We start from the raw sequence: 20,527 nt of genomic DNA, 5'->3' as shown, positions 1-20,527 counted from the left end.
CCAACTAAGAGCTTAATATACAGCCCGGCAGTGAAAAGATCCGAAATTTTAGTAAAAAAATATCAAAAGGCATTTTTAATGTTCATCATTGTTTTTCTGTAAAAAAACGGTTTGCCATGTCTTGAACAATATTCTAGCAACAACTAGCAGATACAGGCTCGAAGGCAGGTGAAATACCCTGTTTGAAAAAGGCAACGCTGAATTTAAAAATTAGCAGACCTTCAATGTTGGCAGTTACTTTAGGGTTTTGTAAGTTCAGAGCGTTTATGATTCGTTGGAGTTATTTTAATGCATATCTTTATTATTCTACTTCTGGAGCATCACAAATAGCACCACAACTTTGGAAAGCACATTGTCCTTGAAATTGTTTCGCGTGAGTTTTAAAATTTTTTAACTGTGCACCACTGTTCACCTTGGTTGCAGTATTAAATTATTTTGCGACGCAAACTTAAGTGGTCACTTATTAAAGAGGTGAAGCAAACTTTTTACGGTAAGTGATCTCAAGACGGCATGCACTCCCTGCATTGGGCTCAGCTATTTCACATGACTTAGTATACGTTAATGCTGCCACAAAAAATAGGCGTGTCCATGTAAGTTTCGCCAAAATTTGACACCTTTTGTTCTTTTGCGCATTAATAGTCAGTACAAAAATACTACATTCTTAAACATCATACACGTGTGCTTCAAAAATTATAAAACCGAAGGAGCCGATAATGAAGCTCGCGCCCTTCCCCGAAACAAAATACCGTGTGCAGCAGTCGGGATTTTCCGCGAGGCTTAATAAGCTGCTGGGATTGGAAATGGACGTTCCTAGTATTGCATTATGAAGTAAGACATTCGGTTTATGCGTTATATTTTCAATTTAAACTTATACACACGTAATATCTTGAGATATCAAAGATACAACCTGCGCGCTTTTGATTCTGTTTGAATTTCGCGCCACTGGGGTATGTGGAACTACTCGAATTAGCAATCCAAGATTTAGGCAGATAAATCATCTGCATTTTATTTTAGTCAGCAAAATTCCTTATAAAGACCGAATTTTATTTAAGGCTCAACGGTCGCGGCCAACAATGTTTTTTTATTTCTATCAGAGCCATGAGCGCCGTCTGCTTCATTATACCCGGAATGCCCAAAATGGGGCATGAATTTCTCCCGTTAAGATAAAAACTACATAAAACACTTAAATGTGTACTAACGCTACACTTTGAAGCGTTGAAAAGTTCGTTGTTTGATATGTTCTTTCGAGACCGCAAAATAATGACGGTGCTATAAAGCCGTTGCAACAAGTACAACTGTCAGATGCGTGCTGCGCCGTCACCTTTAAACATATCACAGGATGATATCCTTGAATATTACTCAAATTCCTACTGTTACTACTGTGAATGAATGAAGACTGTGTGCAGCCGTGTAAATTGTGTTGTGAACTCAATTCGTCTGCAAGAGATCAGCGAGTCGAAAGCGCGACGCCAGTTGTCACCGATGCAATGTTATCTAGACCGTTGCCGTTGCGACCTTGTTCATCGCCTTCCCCTCGTGAGTATTCTGCATCTCAACGTCACTACAAATGAAACATCAGGCTTTCTTAGTTTGCCAGCATATCTGCAAAAAGGCACATAGGTTGTACTTTACTCCTGGCGTTGTCTTTAACATGCCTTCGAAATCAAACGGTGGCGTTACAGACGGGACGGAGCGATAAGTAGATAAACACTTGGGCTCTGTTTCTTTAGTAGAGATGTTTAGTACAGCGTTTGTTGCCTTTGCGGACGCTAAACGCTAGTTTTTTCCGTCCCGCTAAGTAAACACCTTGAGGGGAGTTTTAGTAGAGCGTCTCATCAGTTACGTAGCGACACGATAATGCATATGGCGCCATCCCTCGAATGTCTCGCGAAATGACTCGCTGGCTGATCTGGTAGCGGAGCGCTTGGACACTTTACGACTACTCAAATAAGTGCAAAAAAATGCTTTCCCGTGCATGTTCAATGCCACACGGCCACAGCACGACATGGATATTCTCTTACTAGAGTAATTTCCATAAAGAAAGCGTTCAAGTCCCGCGGAAATTCTTTCGTGCAATCTCACAGAACGCCCTGAACGAAATGCCCGCGTTTGACGCATACTTTTTATTCAACTTAAAAAAAACCAGAGTTGCGTTTCGAAGACCGAACCGCGATTGACAGGCGGTCGGTTGGCTCCTCCTGCCCGTCGCAAATTCGGCACTAACTTCGCGCGCTGTTTGCGGGGTCCAATAGCCAGTCACTGAACTCTGGCGCGGAAACCAAGAGAGCTTTTAGCCACGCACACGGTACATACGAGATGGGAGGTTGAGTCGTACGTCGCTCGAGAACGATATTCCAGAGCATGGAAAGCACAGCCCACCGCAGAAGCACAACGTCGTATCTCATCGTGAACGCGCCCACAACAGACGCACTCACACACAGCTTCGGTCGCTGGCCTGGCTACAAAGCTTCGTTTGGACAGTGAGCGGTGTCACAACGATACAGAGCTGCGCGAGGGTGATGTGCTAAGCACTCGACGTATTTAAAAACATAGAAGCAAGGAACTTTGTTCATCGGAAGCAAATTACTGTCGACAGAAAAGGGAAACCGTGGATGCTTGTCGCGATGGTTGCCGCCATGTTGGAAACGCAATCGGCCTTACGTACGCACGCTATTTCGCTGAAATAGCGCCCGCTCATCCTCCGCCCGCTAAATGCAGAAGCGGCGTAACGTACGCCGCATGCGCAGTGAGAACGACGCAAGGAAATATCGTTCGTTAACTGTTGGCGTACGGTTGCGCGCATTATTCTAAAACTCTCTAGGTTCCGCCCGTCCGCTCCGTTGACTCCCGACGATGCGACATCAGCTATATTCTGACGGAATTTACAGTCCATATTTATGTAATAATGATAACTGAAACTTGGTACAATGAAGACAGTAATATTATGCGCCTTGTTGGCTAGAGAAGTTTATTTTTTCATAGGCCCTATTGGCATGGTGGTGGTGTGTCTGTGCCTGTTGAACAACGTAGTAATTATGAATTAGTATCATGATTTTGACAATCGAAGATTAGTATGAAATAATAACAGTAAGGGACAATCTACACGTTCTTTCCGTCGTATACCAGTCTCAAAACGGAAACATTTTGCGGTTTCTTGATTTCTTCGAACGTTTTCTGGAATACGTTTCCGCCAATAAATATCGGTTAGTTTGAGGAGAATATTTTATTATTAATATTCTTGACAGTAACCCTGATGTACATGACTTCACAAACAGGTTATGACCTGCCGGTTTTGTTACTATAATTATACGCCTACCCGCGTAACACAAACCACCTGCAGTTGCCTTACTCTTTTAATCGCAAATATCGATACTCTCGTTGTTGATGCCGGCACAATTTCATCAGACGTCAGTGACTAGCGTCTTATTTTTATGTCTTACACTGAAAGAAAAAACGACGCATTATCGTGATGGGCCGTTGACGATACAACACACATCTCATTGGTCATTGGAATCCTTCAAACAAGACATAAGTGCATACTACTGGTCTTACTTGTTTGAAATAACAGATGCAACTACGACCTACTCGATGTTCATTGCTGCGTTCGTAGAAATATACACAGCAAATTTTCCTTTCAGAAACATAAAGCAGTCGAAAAGAATTAAAAAAAAACCATGGGTAACGCCTTAAATGCTAGCCTTGATACGGAACACAAACAAGCTTTTTCATACCTTTTTGCGCACTCGATTTCCCGCGGATCTCTTAAAGTTAAAAAATAGAAACAAATTAACTGCTTAACTTAGAGCGACTGCCTACTACAAACAACTTTTTGATATCAAGCACAAACAACATGAAGCTGTTTGGAAGCTGATAAATGACGTCTTAGGATTCGAACGGAAAAGCATTTCCCCACCAAGACAATCCACAACAACTGCGAGTTCTCCATCGTAGCATTTGCTGAGCATCTTAATAGCTATTTCACCACTGTTGGCGTGCCCATCTCTGTAGGGTCAACTGTACAAACGCTGCCAAATACCCCTGTTGATAGTATATTTCTGGATCCAACGAATAAAATAGAAATATACAGAACATTTGTGAGTTTGAACAATAGTAAAGCGTTAAATGGAGACGGCATAAATATAAAACCACTAAAGTGCGTTTTTTCTGTTATCACTGCTGTTTTTACTGACATTTTTAATTTGATTATTCAGCCAGGCGTATTTCTAAATTAGAAGAAAAATCTAGGGTGACTAACTTTTTACGAGTGGGGATCCAAATAACGCCTCTAATTATCGACCAATGTCGGTCATCCCAGTATTTTCTAAGCGTCAAGAAAAAAAATATTGTTTACTCCAATATAAAAATTCTTTGATGTTAAAAGTAGGTTATCAGATGCACAATTTTGTTTCACAGACGGAAAATTAACGGAAACAGCTTTACATACTCTTAAAGAACACGTATTACAAAACATTGAAAACAATCTTTTAACTCTTGGTATCTTTATATACTTCAGTAAAGCATTCGACCATCTGAACCATGGAATTGTATTGTATAAGGTCTTACTAAGTGGAATACGTGGTAAACCTCTCGCCTTGATGAAATCTTATCTGAACAACAAAAAACAATTTGTGCAATTGAATATTTACAAATCTTATTTACCGGTCATACATGGTGTACCCCAAGGAAGCGTACTAGGTCCGCTTCTATATAACGTGTACGTTAATGACATCGTGAATATTAATGGCACCGTAAAATTCATATTTATGCAGCTGATAGTAGTATAATAATCCTTGGGACTGATGTTATTACCTCAGCAATAAAATATAATGAAATATTATGTAAGCTTTCTACTTGGTTAGAAATAAATGGCATAAAAATCAATGCCAATAAAACAAATATTATGATATTTCGGGCAAAGAATAATGCAGTACATCTTAATCATGTCCTTGAATACAATGAAAATGAAATTTGTATTACCCAAGAACACAAAATTGTAGGGATTAATTTTACCTCTCCCCTGAACTGGGAGTCACATGTAGTAACTATCTGTAAAAAGCTTGCTCAAGTTATCGGTGTCTTATCTCGCTGTACACAGCTTTTGCCTGTTCAGGCGAAACTTCAAATTTAGCATGATTTGTTTATGTCCCACACTAACTATTGCAGTTTGGTATGGGCAACTACAAGCAAAACAAATATAACAAAATTTTAATGTTACCCGATACACGGACGTCGCTCCGTATACATCCCGCCCTGCTCCCGCACTGATTGTCGTCGACTCCAAATCTGTCAATGTTACCTCCCTCAGCATTCTCCACGCAAGCACCACGACGGCTGAAGAGACAGCCATCGCTCTAGCAGCGACCACGGCTTCCTCTAACTACGTGGCAATCCTCACAGATTCGCAACAGGCTTGCCGCAACTACTGTACAGGCCGCATCTCTCCCTCAGAGCTGAAGATACTATCCTCAATCAAGGATCCACCCCACATCCAGATTGTATGGACACCAGGCCATTCTTCCCTCGAAGGAAACGAGGCGGCACACGCCGCTGCCCGCGCTCTAACATTCCGGGCGTTTTCGTCCACGGAAGAGGACCTTTCCGAACCCTCCATCTATCCCCTGGTCCCTCCCCGATACACTGAAATCCTATATCATTATCGCCAACTGCGCCTTCAATACCCTCCTCCTCACCCATCCCTGAGTACACAGGCGGCTCGCATTTGGCGTCGACTGCAGACCAACACATTCTACAACACCACGATACTCCACCACATATCTCCCTCCACTTACCCCTACAACTGCCCTTCTTGCTCCGCCCCAAACACTACCTACCACCTAGTCTGGGAATGCCCCTACACGCCAAACCCCCTCCCTTCCCCATCCCCTGAGCAGTGGGAGCGCGAGCTGGCCAGCTCACGGTGCGAGGACCAAGAACGCCTCATCACTCGCGCCCAAGCAGCTGCCCTAGCTCGCGGCTATCTGGACTGAGAAAGCCACCCACTTTTATGCTAATTAAATGTTTTCCAATCCAATAAAATCAAAAGAAAATTGTCCGCCACATTGCGTACCTGAAATATCTCGCTTCAACGCGCACAGCCTCCAGAAACCTCAGTTTTGTCAAAGTAGAACACATGTACAGGTTTCGAATTGTACGTGCATTTTATTTTAGTTTCGATTTTCTTAAACATTTTTTGACGACCATGGCCTCCCTTAAAGGAGCCATGAAGAGAAAATACAACTTCGTGTAACTTGAAAGAACGAGGATTCAGTATCTCACTCAGCTTCATGAGAGCCACAAAAGATGTTTTTTTAACGAAAAAAAAGCAAGAAGTATTTAAAAACTTTCAAATTTTGCGCCACAGTGACGTGTTATGAGCAAGAATGACGTCATATGGGCCAACAATAAAACATAATTTTCAGTGCGTTAACTGCCGCGGTGGCTCAGTGGCTAAGGCGTTGCGCTGCTGAGCACGAGGTCGCGGGTTCGATTTCCGGCTGCGGCGGCCGCTTTTCTGATGGAGGCGAAAAGCAAAAACGCCCGTGTGTACGAGATTTCGGCTCACGTTAAAGATCCCCAGGTGGTCAAAATTAATCCGGAACCCTCCACTATGGCGCGCCTCATCGCCTGCGTTGCGTCGGCGCGTTAAACCCTACAATCAATCAATCAATGTTAGCATTCAAGTGATGCGGTCAAATGGAACTAGAGGCCCCATTACAGACGTCCAGTCATGTGTCGTCGCTACAGGTCTCTTAGGCGGCCGCCAATCGCACAAACAAGGTTCCGTGACGTCATAGAAAAGTTGCGGGAAATTGGCTAGGGGGTCGCGACTGCTTCAAACATTTTCTTTAATATCTCCGCTATTTGTTCGAAGATTGCGATGATATTGGTATCATTGTTATCGGGACGAAGCAGTATTTCTAATAAACCCAACTTTTGTTTTGTCTTCATGGCTCCTTTAAGCATAGAACAAACATGTGTACGCATGATAGTCATACGTGGACTTAACTTTCGTAATAACTATAAAAACAGTCACCGCAGCACAACTTGCCCGACATTCTTAATGAATATCCACATATAACAAATTAGAACCTTAAAGAACTCTTAAACAATTGAGAAAATATTTTTGTAATGAATAACCGTTTTTCTACAGCGTTTGGCTAACGATCCTTTTATTTATTGTACAGTGCATTCTGAGTGATCTTAAAGCGTTAACTGGGTTTGCTCCCGATCAGTAGAGTTTGTGTATTCTGCTTGCGGAATTTTATATGAAATACTTTTTGTACTTGTATATCGTGGTACCCTTGTTTACGTAGAAGTATGTATTCCTGTGTATTTAGTTGGTAGTTGTGTAATTGCAAATTTTTGCTTCATTTCTTGTGTGTGTTCAGTGTTCGTTGTGAATGCGCCCGTTGCCACACTCAGGGGAAAGTACCTTTGTCAAGCTGCTGCATGGCAGGTTTTTGTTCTTGCCCTAGCATTCGTGTTGTTCTTTGTAAAGAATGCTGAATGAAATGAAATAATAGGAAATATCCTCCACCCGTGGCAACGGATATTGCTGAGGGTGACATGCTTTGTTTACCGTTAGCAAAAAATCGCCGCAAAGGCAGCTTCAGCCTTTGTTTCACTACCGGTGCCACTAGCGCGGCCTACTTGGATTAAGGCACCAGGACAATATTGCCGGCGTCCGAAAGGCGGTCATGTTCCGCGTCGACCTTTGAACGTAAAGCATGGGAAACTTCGCGGGCTTTCTATAATGTCCTATATAAGAAGAAAACACTCACAGATCGATTACATCTCAACTTTCGTCTTGTTACGAGCTACGCGGAGCACGATATAGGAGCCCACTGAGGTAACGATAGAATAATAAAATATCCTGCCGAAAAGCGCTCGCATAGCTACCGCAGCGCTCGTAAGTGCACCCACGAGTTTTTCTGTAACCATGCATGCAGTTAGAAGCGGCATTGTTTTCCTGACGCCAGAGCGCAATAACATCTAAACAGCAGCAAGTCTGTATGAATTTAGGAATGGGCTTACAGCGAGTCACACTACCAGCGAATTGTTTTTTCTCCACATACATGCACTGGTAACGTAAGACGCGCAATGTTTGCATCACAACTTCGTTATATTTACATAAGGCTTTGTAAGTAGGAAAAGAGGAGGCTAATAATAAAGCACCCACGAAGGTGTTCTTTACTAAAGGCGTAAAATACATCAAATGTCAGGGCTGAGCATGTGAAGAGGCTGCAGTGACCAACTTGTATTTCGCGGAGGTCCTAGTACTAGCAAATGAGACAGCGCCAACATAGCGCTCTGTTGTGCGTTCCTCGCAATCAGGAAATCACGCTCATACTCCATGTATTTTTGATATATACAGGGCCGCCAATGCACTTTTTCAGCCATGATTTGGGCTTGCAAAGGGGGAAATAATTGGTGGCTTTTTTTTTCTCCAGTGGGCGCAGTGGTGTGTAGTGAAATGTTTTACCCAATATTACCCAACTTGTAGTCTCAAGAATTAACTTTGCGTAAAGAAAATAATATCGAAACGCCGCCTTACTAGTGTTTAGCGCAGCTACGTGGCGCAAGTTTCCTAACCTTGAAGAGAGTCCACAGCATCGCGTCGCTGTGTTTGTCGTCGTGGAGACTGAGCGAATTCGTTACGTGAAGGTGGAAATATTTTCTCCTTGCCAACTTCCCATAACGGAGCGTGGCTCGTTAAATTAGTTTTAGTGGCGAAGTGTTTGTTTCGATAGGACAGCCGCGCGTTTGTCCTGTGTGATCTCAATTTACCGGGAGCATTATTTTATTCAAGGCATTTTTAAATAATATCTGAAGAATGCCTCAAGAACTGCATAGCGTGTACACAGCATTTCCTGTTTGATAACCACATCCTTTCAGTTTTAAAGGGCCCTGCGTGAAAAATGGAATACAAGCAAGCGTAAAATAGTTTAACCTCTATAAAACAACCAGGTAGAAGGTCTTGTCCCGCCCGTTCTGTTATATATGATTATATTTTTACGGAAATGTAAAAAGAATATTGACTGGTTTATATGATCACAAAAAAAGAATTGCGTTTCTTTAGAGTTTTAATGTACTGACAGTGCCAATGCTTTATCTGAGCATACTTTTTGTGAGACTTTTTATAGTTCTTTGTTTTTTTAAATAAAGCAGCACATAACACCTTTTATATGCAAAAAAAAAACAGCCAAACGCGGTACTAACGTTTTTCGCCATCCTTGTATGAGGTCGAGATATTCCAGCAGAAAGGTGTGGTTGTGTATAGGAAAATAGTTATGCACATTTGGTTTTTGTGAGATCAGGAAAGTCAGCGCCACTGCTTTGCTTTTACTCATGCCTAGTGTAACATTCACTATACAGCTCCAGAGGATACGCCTAGTTTTGGAAACTGAGAAGTTGACATTGTGGACGATTGCTACGACTTCTATGATGCGTGGGATTATGATCGCTAAAAACGCCTGGAGTTTTCAATCCTGCAAACCAATAACTAAAGAAATACCAAGACATAAATACTAGGGGTGACGCGATACACGTGACAAAGATAATGACGTCACGTTAATCACACAACGTTGTTCGAAAGAGAATGTAGAAAAGAAGGTCGGAAAGAAGAAAGGCACGAAAGTTAACTTAGCTAGAGCCTAGGTTTCTATCCTGCGCGTCGGAAAGGCCAAAATTGAAAAAACAAAAGCGCTAAGAATGAAGAAAAGTTGGAGCAGACAGGTATGCCCAGCAACAAATCAGTAAGAGTCCAATTTCAGTGATTGTCAGTGGAGTCTTTCAGTTTATAGTATGGGGTCTAAGTTCGTCGCCCGTCAATGGTTTACAGAAGAATTCACCTGTGCACGTATTGGTGCCCTTGACCCGCCTCTACAGCGTAACCTTCCATTAGGCGGGCCACCCTGTTACGAACCCTTCTTTGCTATCTCTGGCTGGGAGTGGTATTCAGAAATGCTTACTCATACTAGACATGAATGGCAGAAAGGAAGGGGTGCGAAACGTGCAGCACGACGGAGACTATCCGCCACGTTTTATGCCTCTGTCCACGCTACTCGCCTGAAAGAAAGGAGCTGTCATCAGCACTAATGAACCTGGACTATCGGCAACTATTTTCGGAGGAGAAGATTCTATGTCACTCGACTTCTCACTCATCACCTCAGAAGCCGACTAAGGAAACGAAATACATGTCCCCATAAAGATTCCCGCTCAATAAAATAATAACAATATGACAAAACAGACTAATCCAGTCATCCTCCATTTTTATTACTTAACCCACGGAATTCCCATCCGGAGTACTGTGGCTGTGTATTTTCACGGAAAATACATAACTGATAGATATGCACCCTTGTTCGCAAATCTTCGACGTATTAATATAGTCGCCCTGAACGAAGATCCCGTTCCCAGCAGAAGTACAGGGTATGAGGATTGAAAAAATGAAGCGATTGAGGATTGAAACAGGAGTGAGATTGAAAATATGAAGCGACGCTAAAAATGCAGATGCCCGTAGATGCGACACAGACGAGCATAGAACACTACTGCGGCATTTTATGCGTCGGTTGGCTGCCGACGTTTTCATGAACCCGGTTGACACGAAGGTTGGTCCACTGAAACGTGGGCACCGGGCTTCCTTTCCCATTGCGCTTTGCAATATCTATTTGCAATCTCTATCTCTATCTCAATCTCTATAAGTAATTGCCATATCTATTGGAATTTCAAATCCCACAAGTAACGCCAATCACTTACCATCCGCTTTAACTTTAAACGTTTAATTCTGCATCCGTTGGAGCGTTATCATACTGATGATCACAAAGCGTCAAATCTGAGCGATTGACTGATTGTGATATTTAATGCGCCGAGGCTACACTAGCGATGAGGCGCACAGCACTGGCAGGCGCCGGATTAATTTTGACCATGTGCGGATCTTTAACTAAGCCCGACGCCTTAGCCAAAAGCCATCTGGACGGCTAACCATAGGTCTAACCGAAGGAACCCCAGGCCATCCGCATTAGTTGTCAAGTGTTTTCATAGAAGATGAGACAGGCATGTCCATAGGACAAAGTTACTCCTACAAAACATAACGAATTCCTCAGCAATACGTAAGTTGCTGTAGAAAGAAATTTGATTTATTTCTTTTATTTTACACTTAAGGGCCCAAAGGCATTACACAATGTTCAATAGAAAGAAGCAAATAAATATACACAGAAGACAGGAACAAGGAATCACATGAACGTAACTAGAACAAAAGCAAAAGAAAGAATGAAGGATGCCTTAAATACGGTAAACAATTGCGCAACAAAACTAAGTACAATTCTAAAACGATTAGCGATGAACATAGAGTTGTGGGAAGTGCCCATAGAGATGCTTGAAAAAATGTTCGTTCAGCTTTGCGCGAAATGTTTCCCTGTGGGCGCACGATGCGGAGTCTACGGGTAAGGCATTCAAGGCGGTAATTGCATTAAGAAAAAACGAAGAAATAAATGCTGACGTACGGCCATATATACGTGCAATGGGTCAGCTGTGATTAATTCGCGATGAAGTTCTTTGTACAGATTGGAGCAACTGATGTCTTGAGCGTGGGTGATAGTAGAAGCGGTGAATAAAACATAGATGGGCGATCAAGCGGCGGGAATAAAGATTTGGGAGGGAAAGAGAGTGATTTAGTGCGTTAGCGCTGGTGTTGTGTGAGTATCAAAGATTCCAACCGAACTGCGCGATTTTGGAGGACTCTAAGTTGCTAGCTAGGCTTGTGAAGGTTGCCTGATTGCAAAAGCGTGTTGAAGTTTAGGTCTTATGAAGGTGATGAAAGCTAGTTTTTTACTTCGGGGGATGCGCACTTGAGATTGCGTCGAAGGTAAACGAGTGTCCGGGATGCTGTAGAGGATATGGAATCGCAGAGGGTGGTCCAGGATAGCAATGACGCCGAGTGGACGTTATGCTATTTGTAGTATGATACTGAAGCGATGGGGACAGCGTTAATAGAATAAATGTTGGCAAGTACGCCACGCTTAAGAGTAAATGATAATGATTTGCACTTATCTGAGTTTAGGGGCATCAGTTATTTATTGCACTATATAGCAATTGAGTCGAGGTCGCGTTCTAGCTTTTTAGCATCGTCAGGGCTATTGACGACAGTTTAGATGACGCAATCGTCAGCGAAAACTCTGATATTAGATTTAATGTTAGCCAGTAAATCACCAAAGTAGATGAGGAACAGAAGGGGCGATAAACCGGCACCTTGCGGGACGACGGATGTTACTTGAGCAAACGGTGATTGCAGTTTTTAGCTGACGTAAACTGCAAGCGGCCGGTTAAAAACTGCTGAATCCAACTTAATAAATTAGGAGGACTACCAAGAGAAGTTAGCATGCGAATTATGTGGTGGTGACGCGCGGTCGAAGGCTTTTGCAATATCCAGAAAAAATGGCGTCTGTCTAAAGGTTATTATCCATGTGATGAAGTGAGTCGTGAGTAAATTCGGGGGGCTGGGTATCAACGCAATAATGTTCGCGAAAGCCATGCTGAAATGAAACAATAAAATCAATTGATTGTATGTGGCTGATGACAGTATATGCTATATATACGCTCAAATAGTTTAGCATAAATGTACTTAAAGAAATTGGACGCTAATTAGCTTAGTTGAGAGGTTACCTAGAGGCCAGTATATTCTGGGCTTTTTTCCTCTCATTTGGAACGGTGCCCGGCTCAAGAGATTGCAAAAAAGGTAAAGAAAATAATATGCTAGAGTAATTGACAGTCTTTTTCAGAAGCTTGGTGGTGATGCAGTCACAGCCAGCCGAAGACGAAGATTTAAGGTTATGAATTAAGTTAGAAATTCGATCAGGATTAATGACGAATGGAGAGAATTATCGGGGGAAACTGAAGGGGGAGGGCGAAGAGGCACTGCAATTGCCGGGGGTAAATTATGATGCGAAGTAGTCATTAAGGAAGGATGTTCAATCAATACTGTTTATCGGTATCCCTACTGACTCAAATCGGTATTTACTCGCGTAATGTTCGAACTTCACCTTTTAAAAAATTGATGCAAATTTGGGGGTGCGTTCGACATGCTAGTTAAAGTTTTCGCGAAAAACATTTCGTCACAGAAAACGCAAGGAAGCTTCGGGTCAGAATTTTTACGATAGGTCTTATGATCATAATAAATATAACAAAAACCTAATAAAAACTGCGAAAACCGCCGCCAGCCGCTTTACAAAGTTACGCAAAATGCTGTGCTTTTATCAATTAGGGAATGCGCCGGAATGAGTTTGCTGCGAGGTGACAACACGGCAACCAATAAGTGGCTGCCGCTTCAGCAAGTCTGCGGCAATTGGTTAGCCATGTCTGCTTTGAGAGGGAAGGAAACAGAGGCAAGCACGATGATCATCAGCTAGACTTGGCACACATGAAGTACTGCTGCGGCAAGTTCAGGGTGCGTTCATTGTGCGGGAAAATAAAAAAAATGAATTCTGGCGATAAACTTCAAGGGTGCGATCATTACGCGAGTACGATCATTATGCGAGCAGATACAGTAAGTTCGATTTGGTTGCTGCTTGACTTGGGTGAAAGCAAAAACGCCAATACTTATTAGTGTTCGATTTCAAGATAGATAACAGATGCACTGAGAAGTATTTAGCTTTTGCTTCAGCTACCTCTTTGATATACCGATCGGCACACAGGCGACATTTTTCCTAGGCGTTCGCATTTTCGCGTAGTTTCGACTAACGCTATGGCCGTTTTTTTCTGTTGAGTAGGGATTTTACCCGTTCAGTAATCCACTGATTGAGTGTATTGGTTTTGAAAAGAATAGTACATATACATTTATTTTTGAGGCTTGTGAACCTGCTTTTGAACAGTTCCCAGTATGATTGTGACAGTATGATTTTTGTAGGACGGTAATATTTAATATCGCACCTTAGACGGTACAAGTTTGGTAGGAATGCCGGCAAGTTTCATCAAATTGCTCTTGTTCCATATTTATGGCGTCGTAATGTCCTCTTTTGTAATCTGAAATTGTTTTTGTTTCGGGTGATTTATTTATTAGAGGCAAGGATGAGAAAATGTGCAAAAAGTTATGATCCGTGATACCGGGTAATGAGGTTACAGAAATTACATCATCAGGGCTCGTGGTTAGTGAAAGATCTAGTTTGCTGGTCTCTCAATTGGGGCATGATATGAGTTGGTGTAAGTTAAAGTCTTGAGTAAGGTGGATATGCTCACTAGCTTCGTTTGTTTTGGAGGCGTTTGGAGTGAAGAGGAGGGGCCAGCTAAAAGAATGGTAGTTAAAGTAACTGAAAAAAATGGTTTGATTCCATTACCAAAGGTGAGTCGCATCCCAAACCTACTCGGGAAACCTAATGCTGAATGAAACTTGGAAGAATTTTAAAATATGAGCTCCTGCAGTTACGGCAGCAGTTTTCACACGCTTTACGTTCGTTTAAACAAAGCAATATTTTTTTCTCTTCCCAGAATTATCTCTTGGGAAAAAACTGTCGACACAAATCCTTTAAAGCAGCCTAAATATTGTCGCTTATTCCTCTTCAGCAGAAAAGGGGTACAATTGAATGTTCTTTGCGAATTTCTGCTGTCCTTTTACAACATTCCTGAAAGTCTTTGTTCGACTAAACTTACTGATGTGCTTAAAAATCGCCTGCAGTGCTCGTTGGGGGTTTCAAAGGTCTTCGGCGACCTAGCTCGCACTCGCGACTATGGCCATCCCGCTAGCTCGCATGAACTGAATCACGAATCGCCGTCAGGCGTAGCAGCGTAGAACAGCCAGGAACGCGCAACAACAAAATTGCTCACATAATCATGTATGTTTTATTTGAAAAAAAGCAACATTTTACATTTGGCGGTGTTTTTTTTTCAGCCGGAACCCCTAACTGATGGCAAAGAGATGGCTGTCCAACCAAACAGCTTTCCTATCAGCCACCGGTCCGGCGCGAAGCAGCGTTCAAAAGAAAATTTTGTCCATCGCGATCGTTCCAATGTTGGTCTCAGCTGCAAAAATAAAACGACATAACACCTAAGTACCTGGGAACACGCCATTCGTAGGTGTTTGTCATTGTGTGCTTCTTTTGACGACAGTGGATTTATTTGTACTCAGCTCAGCGGCAGCGAGCGTGCGGGTCTACGTTCAAAAGCAACCGCATTTTTAAACGCTTTTTCCCAACACACTGCATATTAAGCAAGACCACGAAGGGAAAGCCTTCAAACGGGGCACCTTGAGTAATATTGGTGATGGTGTTGGCGACACCGCAGACCCCGAGCCCCCACACTCACGCTGTAACCGACCGTGGTAATGAATTTTAAGGCGAAGGGTAGTAAACCTCAAATGGTGGCCGTCGGAGTCCAGATCAAGCTCCGGCGGATGGGCTCCCTGTCCGTTTAGCAGACAGGGAGCTCCAGGACCTCGTCAGCTATTAGGGTAAGGCTGACGAAGAAAGTACCGCCGTCTTCCTGCTTTTTCCTATGCCATCTGGATAATTCAACCCCCCCCCCCAAACATGATCGGCCCCCGAAAAGGGGTGCACCGAAGTTTCCTTGCCATCCCTACCAACTATCCACATTCCAAAACCTGACAAGTATCCCCGTTTTTTGGTCCTTGAATCAGTAGATAAATTGAAACCCCTCTCCTCCCATTCTGTATTCCTCGTTTCGAAGTTCCTTGAATGAATCATTAGAAAATCGTTCGATGCAAAAAAACTACAAACAGGCGAAGTACTAGTTGAAGTAAAAACTCAGCAGCAATCCACAATCCTCCTGAAACAAACCCGCATGGTAGATTTCGAGATCAGGGTCACACCCAACCGCAGCCTCAATAGCTCTCAGAGTGTGATCTCTGAGGCAGATCTCATTTGCGAAACCGATGGCGCCCTTTTGGAAGGCTTAAGGGATCAGGGCGTCATGGATGTAGAGCGCATATCCATACGCCACGATGACAAACGAATAGCACTAAACACGTTATCCTGACCTTCGAATGATCCAACCTGCCCCAATCTATAAATACCGGGTATGTACATTGCAATGTGCGCCCGTACATCCCGAACCCACAGCACTGCTTCAAGTGCCAATGGCTTGCGCATGGCACGAAATCTTGCCGTAGCCGACGTACCTGCGCTAAGTGCAGTTAGAATGACCAGCCTTCAGAAAATTGTGAATCCGAAACCTTCACCTATGCCAACTGACAGGGACCCCATGCAGCATACTCGCGAAAATGTAAAACGTTTAAGCAGGAGAAGCAGATAATAAATGTCAAGGTAACAAGGAACATCACCTTTCCAGAGGCACGGAAGAGGTTCGCCACTTTTCCTCTGGGGAGTTACGCCAACCACCTCGCTGGGGGGTGGAGCGGCGTCTGGTTTCGGCAGGGACCCAGTACCGCGAGTCGGACTAGGTTCCGCCTCTGTCCCCCCCGGGTTGCCTCGGGCAGCCCAACCCGCCTCTGCACCGGTCGGTGAGCCCGCAATGGTTGTGGAGACCACCACATCGGGTGGGAGTGATGCTGCATCCTCCACTTCCGCTCCACTGTCCCAAACCACATGCAAGGGTATGGACGAGATGGAGACGGGGGAACCAGCAGCAGCTCCCAGTCCCACCGCACCGACTGCGAAATCCGGGGCGTTCCTGAAGCCTTGGGCGGTTGCGGGCAAGGAAATGCGCGCACCAAAAGTTCCGTGGTTCAAGGAGCCTGATCCATCAGGCGCTCCGAGGACATCCAAGGATGAAATGGACGTCGGACCGTTCTTGTCTGCGGTGCACCACCAGGAACGCGTCCTGACGCCAAAGCCTCCCAACAAGACAAAAAAGACGAGAATCACAGCCCCGAAAAACGACACATAACAACAAAGTCTAGTATCTCCGAACACTTCATAATGGGAAGAGATAACATATTGCAACGAAACTGCGGAAGCCTCCTTAAAAATCTTGACGATGTATACGAAATACGGCATCCTAATCAGCCAAGTATAAGGTGTGTTGAGGAAACACATTTGAATTCTAAGCACACAAACTTCTTGCATAGTTACAAGGTCTTCAGAAAGGACAGGGATGCCTGCACACACTTTTCTCACGGTGGCGGTGTGGCTATAATTGCGCGGGAATCCTTAGCCTTCCACCCTGTCACTCTGCACACGGTCCTTGATGCTGTAGCAATTCGAACAATATTATTTAATAGGTGGATAACGGTATGCTCCATATATATACCTCCTGATCTTGCACTTTCGAGCTCTGACTTCGAGGCGGTGGTTGATCAGCTGCCCGAACCATACATCAAACAGCCGACCTTAACCCTCTCAATTCTCTTTGGGACTCCTCTCGTACGGATGCCCGGCGTCGCCTGATAGAGAGGTTATAACATTCTCTGGAGCTTGCCTTTCCAACAATAAATGGCCTACATACGATAACGGAGGACACAACACGTACTCATATCTAGAATTGCTTTTTGCCTCCGTAGTTCTCTTTCCTTATCTCGAGTGGGGTGTTGGCACTGACCCATATGGGAGTGACCACTTTCCTACCTCACTAGCATAACGTAACATGTCACGCAGTCAAAGACGACGCAGTTGTCTTTAAAGAAAACGAGTTTATTGGAGCGAACTTGTGCTCCCCTAACCACTCAAAGAATACACAGGCGACGAGACAGCATTCAAGAAAGTGACGTGCGTATAGGCGAGCGTCAAGAGTCGAATGCCGCGGCGTCTGCTCTGCATTTTATCTTTCGGCGCTAGAGTATCTGGAACCGTCGATTTACATCCAGAAAATTGTAAATCAAAGAAGATTGTTCTGCGCTAGTGAAGTTAGGGCGAAACAGTCTGCTTATATGAATGAGATAGCATGTGCGGCAAAAATAAAGAATGGAAGACGAGCTTCGCTAGAGACACAGCTAACAGAGTCGGGCGAGGCCGGGCAGTAAAAACAAACAATAAATAAAATAATCCAAACATGGTACGCGGCCTTACCCCCCCCTCTAAGAGTGCTTAGACCCGATGCTAAAAAAAAAGGTCGTCGTCTCCTACAGGCGGAAGGTCGTCATCTTCCCTGTGCGGAAGCATGGCGTAGAGCATCGTAGTCGGCCGTCTTCCGTAGACAAGTTCGAATGATGTCATCTGCGTAGCTTCTTGGGTCGGTGTGTTGTACGCAAACGTGACATAAAGGAGGACTTCGTCCCAAGTAGTAAAAATGGTTGGGGTTCGTTTCCCCGAAGTCCGGTGTTGATCAGGAACCCAATCGCCCGGGCTCCGGTTGATTTGGCAGGAGGCTGGCAGGGCGTTGCTGTTGAAGTTCTTGGAGATAGCGGTCGAATTGACGAACTCGAGGCGTTGGGGTTGATTAAGTGATACGAATGTTTATATACAACTATTTACAGTAGGATAACTGGGTACATGAGTAGTAAAAGGAAAAACTTCGAAATTCAGTTAGACGCTAGCTCCGAATGCGCAACAGATTACTCGAGCTCCTCAACTTCGTCTAACTCTCCCAATCTCGGAGCGTACACAACCGCTCAAGAAACGACGGCCAAAATTCTGTCTCGCCGCAGGATCCATCTAGTTGCGCGGTACGGCGATGCGCCCTAAACTTCCGACGCGATCCTAACCTTTATCCTATGCGGCTCACAAATCCCAACCTTGCTTCAACGGTCGAGACTCCTTGTCCCGCCGGGAACTACCCAGCTCGGCGCTCAGACAAGAACCATTTCTAACGGCCACGTTTGGCCTTATAACAGCTCGAGATCACACTCTCGCGGGAACGCCCTTGTAGCGGTTGTACACGTGTAAGGGAGTGCCCAAATTCCCGTAGACAGCTGTCACTCAGTGCGCTACGGAATATTCAATGAGGCGCCGCCATCTTTGGGTCAACGGACCGCTCGCGGGCCAGCAGGCGCGTACGACCCCGAGGGGTGAGGGCGAAAGGCGCGACTGTGCGTCGTGCTGACCGGGGCGCGTTAACAATGGAGGCTCCCGCGGCGCTCATCCCGACGTCGGTAATCACACCTCCCGGCGCTTCTCGGAATCCGGTGGCGCCGTCTGCGTTTTCAATGGGGGATTATCCCCGTGGTAGTCAGTCGGCCAGACAATCCGTCTCCCGTGCGCGCCGTGACGAATGGGCGACGGCTGCAGCGTAGAGTGCACGGTGCTGGGCCGCCAGACAGAGTGGCGGATTCTCACGCGCACCCCGAGCGCCTGGCCGCTGATCTCATAAGTGGACCTTACACAAGTCTTATGTTCAACGTCGACGTACATAGAGAGCATATCCGCTATCGTCTTGTTCAGACGTTCCATAAGTCCGTTCGTATGGGGGTGGTACGCCGTCATTCTTCTGTGATCCGTGTTGCTGTAGCGTAAGATTCCTTGCATCAGCTCCGCTGTGAAGGCCGTTCTGCTGTCCGTGATTAGGACTTCAGGCGCTCCATGGCGCACCACATCTTCGTCAATAAAGATTTTCGCGAATTCTTATGCAGTCCCCCTCGGAACAGCGGTCGTCTCTGCATAGCGGGTCATGTAGTCGTTCGCTACGATAATTCACTTGTTCTCGGATCGTGACGTAGGAAACGGGGCCAGAAGGTCCATTCCAATCTGTTGGAAGGGCCTCGATCAAGCGTGAGCGGGGTGGCAAGGTGACGTGATTGTCAGCGATCCTTACAGCAGCACGGTGATCGGGGTTCGGTGGCGGCGTCATGGAGTGAGGAGAGGAAAAAGAAATCGACTTGTTCTGTAGATCAATTATTGCGCCGTTGTCTGTCAAAAAGTCCATTCCGAGAATTACGTCGCGGCAGCAGTTAGGTAAAATGACTAACACAGCAGGGTACGTTGATGCTGTCTGTGGTTACGCGTGATGTGTACTTTCCACCTGGCGTTACGAGATGCCCTCATGCTGTGCGTATATGTGGACCGTCCCATCCTGTAACTTTCTTCAGCTTAGACGCGAATGACCCGCTCATCACCGAGTAGTCGGCTCCCGTGTCAATGAGGGCGACTGCGTCAAAGCCGTCGATTGACAACTGGACGTCGGACGCTGCCTTCCTCGAGTTCCGGGTACGTCGAGGCGTCATATCTCGGCTTGTGCGTGTTGGCGGTCGGGCGCTGTGCGTCGTCATTGTCGTCGTCTCAGCGGCAGGTTCAGTCATGTCGGGTACGCGTCGCGCCGTGTGGTTGTCGTCGTGTTCAGGAGTCATGTCCGGGTTAGCTCGTCGGGCTGAGGGCATGTCGGGAATCATCGTCTTCAGCGAGTCTCTGCGTCGTTGGAGAGTGCATTTTCCCGCGGTCTTGCAACTCTACCTCCAGAAGTTGCTGCTTCTAGTTTCCCCCGCGTGGGCTGGGGGACCTTCAACGTGAGAAGTCAGCATTGCTACGGCGGTTTGGCGACTGGTACGGGTATGGCGACAATGAACGGTCGAAGCGCGCTGGTCTTCGGTTGGTGTTGGACACGTAGTCTCCGATCTCAGTAGGGCACTGGCCAGGTCGGGGGCGGGGTGCGTCGACGGAGAAGCCTCGCAAACCGAGCCTCTTGTAGGGGCAGC

This window comes from Haemaphysalis longicornis, unplaced genomic scaffold (genome assembly GCF_048455015.1).
Source record: "Haemaphysalis longicornis isolate Haplotype H1 unplaced genomic scaffold, Haemaphysalis longicornis Haplotype H1 scaffold_13, whole genome shotgun sequence".
Lineage (NCBI taxonomy): Eukaryota > Metazoa > Arthropoda > Arachnida > Ixodida > Ixodidae > Haemaphysalis > Haemaphysalis longicornis.
Note: the sequence above shows the minus strand (reverse complement) of the source record.